The sequence below is a fragment of the Bos grunniens genome, chromosome 4 (genome assembly GCF_055505025.1).
Source record: "Bos grunniens cultivar Pamir isolate PY7600 chromosome 4, Bosgru_T2T1.0, whole genome shotgun sequence".
NCBI lineage: Eukaryota > Metazoa > Chordata > Mammalia > Artiodactyla > Bovidae > Bos > Bos grunniens.
The window spans coordinates 94,974,821-94,985,393 of NC_141168.1; positions in this window are offsets into that span (position 1 = coordinate 94,974,821).

Below are 10,573 nucleotides of genomic sequence, written 5' to 3' on the forward strand. Positions count from 1 at the left end.
ATAGACCTAACATTCCAGGTTTCTATGCAATATTGCTCTTTACAGCATTGGACCTTGCTTCTATCACCAGTCACATCCACAGCTGGGTATTGTTTTTGCTTTGGCTCCATCCATTCATTCTTTCTGGAGTTATTTCTCCACTGATCTCCAGTAGCATATTGGGCACCTACTGACTTGGGGAGTTCCTCTTTCAGTATCCTATCATTTTGCCTTTTCATACTGTTCATGGGGTTCTCAAGGCAAGAATACTGAAGTGGTTTGCCATTCCCTTCTCCAGTGGACCACATTCTGTCAGACCTCTCCACCATGACCCGCCCATCTTGGGTGTCCCCACCCGGCATGGCTTAGTTTCATTGAGTTAGACAAGGCTGTGGTTCGTGTGATTAGACTGACTAGTTTTCTGTGATTATGGTTTCAGTGTGTCTGCCCTCTGATGCCTCTCGCAACACCTACCATCTTACGTGGGTTTCTCTTACCTTGGACGTGGGGTATCTCTGCACGGCTGCTCCAGCAAAGCGCAGCCACTGCTCCTTACCTTGGACAAGAGGTATCTCCTCACAGCTGCCCCTCCTGACCTTGAACGTGGCACAGCTCCTCTCGGTCCTCCTGCACCCGCCTTTCTGTACTAGAATATAAATTCCAGGAAGATAGGAACTCTGGTATTTTTAGTCACTTCTGGAAATGCTAGCAAGTCACAACTATTTTTTGATTGAGTGAAGTTTCCTTCACCTTTACTAAAGGTTCATTACCACCAAAGATACTTAAACATCTCATAGTGTGTATACATGCACAAACAGAGAGGTATTGATATATGTTGTTGTTGTTTAGTTGCTAAGTTGTATCCGACTCTTTTATGACCCTGTGAACTGTAGCCCTCCAAGCTCCTCTGTCCATGGGATTTTCCAGGGGGGGAAAAAAAAAGTGGGTTTCCAATTCCTTCTTTAGGGGATCTTTCCGACCCAGGAAGATCCTTCCTGAACCTGCATCTCCTGCATTGGCAGGCAGATTCTTTATCACTGAGCCACCATGGAAGCCCATACAGATATATACACATATGTGTAGATATACGTTATACATGTACACTTTCACTGTATATACATGCACATGCACACACATACACCTGGAGGGTATATTAAATATTTTAAGATCATGGTTAATAGTAAACACTGGCTGTTCTTGGAATAAACATGGCACATCCTGGGACGTTCACACTGGATCCTAACTCACCCTCTATCCCATTAGCTTATTTTCTTAGATGTTTACACTGGGGCATGTGCATCCTGAATGTTATCACTTCTCCCTGTAAGGATACATGTATAGATGCAGGAAATAGAGGCCTTTTCCTATTTCTCCGGAAAGAATTAAGTGGCCCTGTCGTTCTACCCACCCCAAATCAGGCCTCTGTTGGGGCACCCATCTGCTGCCACTGCAGTTATAATCACCACCTGAACCACCCCAGGCTTGCTGCCAGCTCCCCACCTCACCAGTTTCCCTTCCCTGGTTCCCCTCTCACCAGTCAATATGAGTAAAGCCCAGGGCCGGCTCCACCAGGACCTTAAATAAAGTCACTCCCACATCTCCATGGCAATAATCACCCCTTGGACAACACTCTCTATGCTGTTCCACTGCATCCTCACTTGCAGGAGGCGAATGCTGTGTAAAAAGGAATTCCACGAGCTCGCACACATACAAATCAACTCAGACCTGGATGCTGCAGGAGACTGGGTTGATTTTATACCCTGCTCAGCTCCCACTCACAGCTTCAGGAGCATCCAGGAGTGCCAAATGGGTTTAGGAAATGTGGTTTTGGTACAAGGAAGAGAGCTAAAAGTTGAGACTCTGCTGAAATGAGGGCCCTGGGGAAAGTGGTTCAGAAAACTCAACCCTGTGGCCAAGAAACACAGGAAAGCAACTTTTTTTTTTTTTGCAGAGATCTGGTAGAGAAAATGCAAATAAAACAAACCTGGTCTTGTAAAAAATAAAAACTCCACACCTGTCCTATGTGTGGGTGTGGAAATGAAGCTGACGCATTCTCACTGCGCTGGAATCTTCCAGAGGAAAGCCAGTAACATCAAAACGGTCCCAGATCAGAGATACCACTCAGGCACCTGTCAGACACACATTCAAAAATCCTCCCTAGAAACTTGTCACCCACCCAGCACCCTGGACTCCTACAGAAGAAGAATGTCTAGAAAAGATAATTTCACAAAGTGTATAGATCACTGGAAAAAAGAATCTGCTCCCCACAAAGAGTCAGCAAGCAAACCCAGTAGGTTTGTTTAGTACTACTAATTCAAATAAGTTTAAAATTGTTAAAGAAATGGTTAAAAGGAAAGACTCAATAAGGGTGGAATGCTAGGAAAATAAATGGGTAGATCAAGAAAAATGCAGTAAAACTTCTAGAAATGCAAAACAAAACCATTAAAATTGATCAGAGCATCCTAGCTCTATGAAATCGGGCAGGAAAAGGGATGAAGCACCCCAGGGCTCTCTGAAAGGACTGGAAATGATTGCATTTACATTAAAGGGAAAGTAACCAGGATAGCACTTTGCCCTGGTTCTAGGGACAAGAAGACACAATAATTCTCTCAAAAGCCCCAGGGCATTATGCTAACCCAAGAACAACACAGAAGGATCCTAACTCTTCTGATTTACACACCTTCCTGTCATAGTGCTTCCCTGGTGGCTCAGAGGGTACAGCGTCTGTCTGCAGTGCAGGAGACTTGGGTTCAATCCCTGGGTGGGGAAGATCCCCTGGAGAAGGAAATGGCAACCCACTCCAGTACTCTTGCCTGGAAAATCCCATGGACGGAGGAGCCTGGTAGGCTACAGCCCATGGGGTCGCAAAGAGTCGGACAAGACTGGGCGACTTCACTTTCTTTCTTGTTGTCATCGTGCAGTGCTCTGTCTAGAGGCTCCCTGGCGGCTCAATGGTAAAGAATCTGCCTGCAATGCAGATTCTTGGTGACTAAACCACCAGCCACCACCTGATGAACACACTGGCATCCTTGGAAGAGGTGCATAGAGACAGCAGAGAGTATAAAAAGGGCAGAGGGTTTCCTGGGTCATGTCATTAGGTGGAGGATGCACTATTTTATTTCTTTTCCTCTTACATTAAGCACTGAAGATAAGTATGACCCTGGAACTACCTTTTTCTTGGATTTTAGATAACAATATAGACTCAACAAGGCATTTTGAGGCCATATCTTTGGCGTTGACCTGTGGTTGGAAGTAGAATATAAAACTCTTTGTTCCTATCCAGTGCTCCAGAATTCTAGCAATTAGCGAGCACTGACTGGCCCCCTGGGCTCCACTTTCCCATCGGTAACTTCCTTCTTCTGAGCTTAATAAATCTTTGTTGCATTATTACCTAACCCGAAACATGCCTCCAGAATGCCTTGTAAAAGGAAAAATGGCCACAAAATCAGAATCTGAGAAAGGGTGCACAGAGCTCTTTCATGAAATTTATTTTAAAAAAATTATGAAATAGATCTCTCTTTAGTTCCCCTGAAACTGGTAGTGTTTCCAAGGGACAAAATCTCAAAGGGTGTACTCTTTTTTTCTGAAATTGGTTTCTGAAGTTTAATCTTTCTTGGACCACATGTGCCAGAATAAATATTCTATCATTTCATACATGATCGCTGGTTTACTCTAGCTCAGAACATGGAGTCAGTCAACAAAGGGAAGCAGCTTTGCCAAAATTCGGTAATGTATACTGTTTGCAACAGTAACAAAAGTAACACCCAAACCACCAGGAATAAATTTTTACTTGTAAAATTTTTGAGAGTGATAATTTTGTAGGGAAAAAAAGTCTCCGTTAAAATTCATGTGTTAGTTTAGAAATCGCAATGCAGCTATTTTAGGCCCTTTTATCCACTTCTCCATCTTTCAGTAGCTCTGAAGTATCTAAATACCTCTAACAGACAAAACTAAAGAGGAAACTGCTAAGTCGCTTCAGTCGTGTCCAACTCTGTGCGACCCCACAGACCGCAGCCCACCGGGCTCCCCCATCCCTAGGACTCTCGAGGCAAGAACACTGGAGTGGGTTGCCATTTCCTTCTCCAATGCGTGAAAGTGAAAAGTGAAAGTGAAGTCGCTCAGCCGTGTCTGACTCTTACCAACCCCATGGACTGCAGCCTACCAGGCTCCTCCATCCATGGGATTTTCCAGGCAAGAGTACTGGAGTGGGGTACCGTTGCCTTCTCTGTAAAGAGGAAAGACTTACGATAAAAATTGACTAATGGTTTTGGAAGGAAAGTGCAATTTACTACCAATTTACTACAAGGCATAAAGAGGATATAAAACAGGAATGGCCAATTACATTTTCAGGGTATTGTGCTTGATAAATCAGCACTATAATAAAACTTCAGAAATCACAGCGAGAGTTACCAATAATAAGACATACACTGGAGTGAATGATTTTAGAAATTTTAAATACTTTCACAGTTTTATTTTCTCTCCCCATCTTTAAGAATTCATTAATCTAAGTGTTCTAAAGGAATCCGAGCTATAAATGACACATATTTTGGACATGTCACATAAAACTTGTTTGAAAGCACTGTGAGGAAATGAAGATTTTCATTTAAGACCATTATAAAATGAGCCTGAGTAGGGCAGCTAGTGAGGTGAATCAGATGAGACTAATCTTTAAATTAAAATAAAATGTCCACGTACATATTAAAAAAAAAAAAATCCTATTCCTATTTTCATGCTTAAAAAACAAAAATCATCCCAGTACTAATTCTAATTCACAAAGTGACCTGAATGATTCCATATGGAAATCTCTGTATAGAATACCTGCATTTCGTGCCCTGGATACATTCAAATATCCCTCAAACCACCTGGATAGCCTCAGGAAATTTACCAAATTCACCAACTGCTTTAACATTTATAGTAATCTATTGGTAGAATTTCTTGTATTGGGAGACTTTTATTTAGCAATGCAATATGAAATAGAAAAAATAGAAAACTGATTCAACTGTAATTAAGATACACTTCTAAAATTACATCTTAAATCTCACTGAATTGGAACATTTTTCCACATCATGCAGAGTCTAAAAGCCTATAAGTAATGAGCAAATATGATCTTTTCCCATAAGCACGGATTAGACAAAAGTGTGATATGGTGAACACAGCCACAGCTTAGTACTGAAATGATGACGAGGCCTTACAGAAATCAGGAAGAAAGTCAATGTGACAAGTTTCCTTTCTGTTTGCTTTCAGGGCTGACCTATTGCTCCGGACTAGGAGAATAATTATTACAGAATGAGTCACATAGAAAACACAGGCAAACAGAAGAACACTGAGAATGTAAGTACGTGTTATTCTTTCATTGGTACCTAACTTTAAAGCAAAGACATAAAAATTGTATAGTAAAAACTGTCCCCAAAAGATCAATTCCTGAATGTGACTGTATGTCCTTAAATAACAATCACAGAAGCTTTTGGAAAGCCCCCAAATCACTCAAACCCTGATTTTTTAAAGCAATTATTCCATTATATGGAAAAACCATATAATGGAATTAATTGGTATAAAACATATACACAAGCAGACTCAAAGTAAATTTGGAATCATACAAAGATTATTTTCATCTTCCAAGAAACACACTCAATTATATGCACAAAAAACGGAGGTCTTAGGAAGTTACTTAGTAGTATTTATCAAATGCAAAAATCATAAGCAAAACAACACTTATTTGGAGCTCAATTTCTAAATAATAAAGTATGTTTTATACTGTGGATACAAAATATTAAAATGTATACTTTTTTCTTATTAAAGAAAACAAACTTTGTAGTGTTATGTTATATAACAGAACAGTATATTGTGCATTATATTTACCAAGATGATATTAATACGTATTTGTCATTTCCACATTACTTTGGTATTCACTTACCACTGTCCTTCACAAAACAACAGCCACTTCAGTATATAGATGGCTGGATAATAAGACAGAAAACCTAGTCATGACCACAAGACAATCCTTTCCTACCCTTACATTGGGTAGGAAAATAATGATGTAATAGTGTTTAAAGAAGTAAAGGTTTTCCCAAGTGCCTCAATGGTAAAGAATTCGCCTGCCAATGCAGGAGATGAAAGAGACAGAGGTTTGGTTCCTGGGTCAGGAAGATCCCCTGGAGAAGGAAATGGCAACCCACTCCAGTATTCTTGCCTAGAAAACTCCATGGACAGAGGAGCCTAGCAGACTTAGTCCACGGGGTCACAAAGAATTGGACGTGGCTGAGTGACTGAGCACACACACATACACACAAAGAAGTAAAGGAGAAAGAATTACTAGAAGAAATTTATAGAATTTAAGTCAAAGTAAAGCTACCTCAGAAGGTAGGACTAAGCTTTTTCTTTTTAAGTCATTGGCATCCTTAAGGACAGACAAGCTTTTGACAGCATCTCTGCTTGTTCAAGGCTCCACCCCAAGGAGTGTATTTGTCATGTAACAATATTGACTCTAGGTCAGACTCCAACCGCTAAGGACACGTCTCCTTAATGCACGTGAAACCCTTCTTTCATATATAGCCAAAGTAGTTGCCAGATCCAAACATATTTGTTTAAATGACCCCTGTCTCCCACCTTCCAAATTCATTAGTAGCAAATCACTTCAATGGCAAGTTCTAAGGATTCGTGAGATTATTCCCTTCAGACTCCAAAGAATGATGTCCACGTTCCCTTTAAAAATACCCATCTTCTTTCTGGGTTTCCTGGGTGGCTCAGTGCTAAAGAATCTGCCTACCAATGGAGGAAACATGCGTTTGATCCCTGGTGTGGGAAGATCTCACATGCCACGGAGCAACTAAGTCTGCACCACGACTTCTGAGCCTGTGCTCTAGAGCCTGTGTTCCGCAGCAACGGAAGCCGCCGCAGGAGAGAGAGCAGCCCCCACTCTGTGCCACGAGAGGAAAGCCCACATGGCAACGACAACCCAGCGCACTCAATAAATAAGCAAAACTTTTTTTTTTAAATACCCATCTTCTAAAAGATAGAGTTCATGGGGAAATAATTTATCTACTTTGGATGTTCATATATTATAAATTACTTTTTGTATAATTCTTATTTTCTTTATTCTCATTTTCATACCCAAATTCTCTTTTTTTTAACCCCCTCCCTCTAGGCTTGCATGATCTTAATTCCCCTACTGAGGATTAAACCTGGGTCCCGGCAGTGAAAGCACCAAGTCCCACCACTGGACTACCAGGGAATCCCCATCAATTACTTTTTATTCCTCCTTCCCTCTAAGCTCCACTTCCACTAAGATCTGAAAGGACTTCCGACTGTGGGCCTTTATTCGGGACAACAAAAGACTTGAATGACTGTGAGACTAGGACTCTTTCCAACTTAGGCCACGGTATAATATTTCTGATGGGAAGAAATACAAGGTGCTGCTATAAAACAAGGCAGAGAGCTAAATGCTAAATTCTAAAGCTGGGGGTCCTTGAAATGGCCACACTTAGAAGCTCGAACATTCGGGCAATATTGTTTTTAACCTCAGTCTATGGGTCCCACAAAGGGGTCCTCTGATTAAGTTCAGTATATGAGTGAGACCTCTGTTAGTCACTCAGTCATGTCCAAACTCTTTGAGATCCCATGGACTGTAAACCACCAAGCTCCTCTGTCCATGTGATTCTCCAAGCAAGAATGCTGAGTGGGTTGTCATTCCCTTCTCCAACAGATCTTCCTAACCCAGGCATCTTGCATTTCAAGCAGATTCTTTACTATCTGAGCCACCTAAAATTATATGTGTATAAGCAATTATTTTCCTACAGAGAACATTGGTAGAGTTCATCATCGAGGCTATGTAATTTATTGCCCAAATCACCAGACTTTTTAAAGTAAAGGGGGATGTTCTCAGTTAATATGCTCAACAACAGGCTTAACTTGAGAATTAGTCAGGGCAATTCTGGGCAAACTGAGAATATAGTCACTTTACTCATGACCCAAGAAAGTAATACATAGCTGCTTAACATAAACAAAAGATAATTTGGCTTGTCATTACTTCCACCCAAGTGCCATTCATGAATTTTGATTGAAGGCAATCAAGTGTATTCTACAAGTGTCTTGGCTACATGTCAGAGAGCTCTGGAAACCATTCAGCTGCTTCTCTTCTCCAGTTCTAAGCCCTACCAACCTGCATTTGATGCTGGTTGTTACTTTGTGCTCTGCAGTTACTACTAACCCTGGATTCAGGAAATGGTGCGGTCCTGGAAATGTATGTCTTTATACAAAAAGATTCTTTCTTGTGCTTTAGAAGCACTTCTTTTCCTCATCTTCCTAAATGGATAAAAATTACCAAGGTTTGGTAATGAGTCTTCCTCTCTACACTTTCCCTTGAGATACATCTAACTGTATCTATAACATCAAACATATCAATGATTGGGTCACAGTCTTTGATCCATATCAAAGTCCCTAATCCTAGACTCAGGAAATAGGTCCAACCTAGAGGTAAATCTGCTTCCTCTTCACTAGTCCCTAGAAGGAATAGAAAAAAATGTTTCTATTGATGAAGTAATTCAAATCTGTAACTGATGAAGTAACTCAAATCTGTAGTATTAAGACTTCCAGGTGAAGCTGAAGAATAAGTTTTGAAAATATTGGAAAAACCTTTATGTGTTTGTTAGTGAAGTGCTTGTATGATATAACAGAAACCTCTTTTAGAGAAGCTGAATATTGGTCTGTGACTCTAATTAAGAATGTGACTAGAATTAGGATTTTTAATTTAGAATTATAATGTATTTGGCTGTGAGAAATATGTGTAAGATTAATATAACCTGAATTGCTAATCAGTAACTTTAATTTGTAATATTTACAAGAATTGCTAAAGTGCTTAGAAAAGTTTTAAATTTGTATTAAATTTGTAAATGTAGGTTAAAAGAAGAATTTCATTAAAGAAATTTGTAGAAGGGGCTATTTCATTACATCAAATTTAGCCTATTGAAATGTAATCTGTCTGATTTAGGTCAGTTTAATTTGATGGTACTTATTTTACTTAAACAGCAAGAAACAAGTTCTAGGACTTCCCTGGTGGTGCAGTAGATAAGAATCTGCCTGCCAATGCAGGGGACACAGGTTCCATCCCTCGTCGCAGACGCTTTCACGTGCCACACGAACAACTCAGCCTGTTCACCACAACTACTGAGCCTGTGCTCTAGAGCCCAGAAGCCGCAAGCACTGAGCCGGCGAGAACGCCCCAGAGCCTGTGCTCTGCAAGAGAAGCCGTGGCAATGAGAAGCCCACACACTGCAACAAGGTAACCCCTCCTCACCGCAACTAGAGAAAGCCCACCCAGAGCAACAAAGACCCAGAGCAGCCGGCTGCTGCTGCTGCTAAGTCGCTTCAGTCATGTCTGACTCTGTGTGACCCCATAGATGGCAGCCCACCAGGCTCCCCCGTACCTGGGATTCTCCAGGCAAGAACGCTGGAGCGGGTTGCCATTCCCTTCTCCAATGCATGAAAGTGAAAAGTGAAAGTGAAGTCGCTCAGTCTGTCCGACTCTTAGCAACCCCATGGACTGCAGCCCACCAGGCTCCTCTGCCCATGGGATTTTCCAGGCAAGAGTACTGGAGTGGGTTGCCATCACCTAAGCAAATAAAATTCTTTTAAAAAAGAAACCAGTTCTAGATATCTGATTACAGCATTATGCTTATAGTTTAAAATATCATCTTGTACACTTCGTTGATTAAGAGGATAGCTATATTTCATGTGATTTTTTTTCTCACTATAATAAAATAGATTTTGAATTTTATGCCAAACTTCTCTGTGCTCAGTCGCTTCAGTCGTGTTTGACTCTTTGTAACCCAAGGACTACATAGCCTGCCAGGTTCCTGTGGCAGGAAACTTGCCTGATTCTCCAGGCAAGAATACTGGAGTGGGCCGCCATTTCCTTCTCCAGCCAAACTTCTCTATTCAAAACCAAAGTATTTTTGTATACTGTATACAAAGAAACTAAATTTGTATATTTTTAAACAAACTTTTAGATCTAGGAAGAACTAGGTGTTTACATTTTACTTTTAATACAGTATCAGTTAAACCCCAAGAAATGGGAAACAATTGTATTTGTACACAAAAGCCCCCATTCAGCTAAGTGACTTTCATAGAGAAACAAGTTCTGTACCATCGATAGTATATTCCAGTGCTTACTATACGCTATGGACCATTCTAAATATTTTTTCTCAATTATTTTATATAATGTTCCACAGATCCTATAAAGTGAGTCTTACTGTTTCCACTTCACAAGGAAGATGACTCAAGTACAGAGAGGTTAGGTAATTTGCAGGAGTTAGAAGTGTATGTAGTAATCATCACACTAAATTTGAACTCAAACCAAAGGTGAATCTACAAAATGCCCCCTTCTCCATCGCAGGACACTTCCTCTTGAGGATGAAGTCTAAACTCCTTAAAATGGTATTCAAGGTCCCAGGTAAATCAAATAGCCCCCAAACAACTTTTCAAACCTATTGTTTATGAGTTGCCCAGATGTATCTGACTCTAGCCAGGGGTGGTTCCACTAAATATCCAGCAAACATATTTTGGAAATTCTTTATCACTGTCTCCATCTGGAAACCTT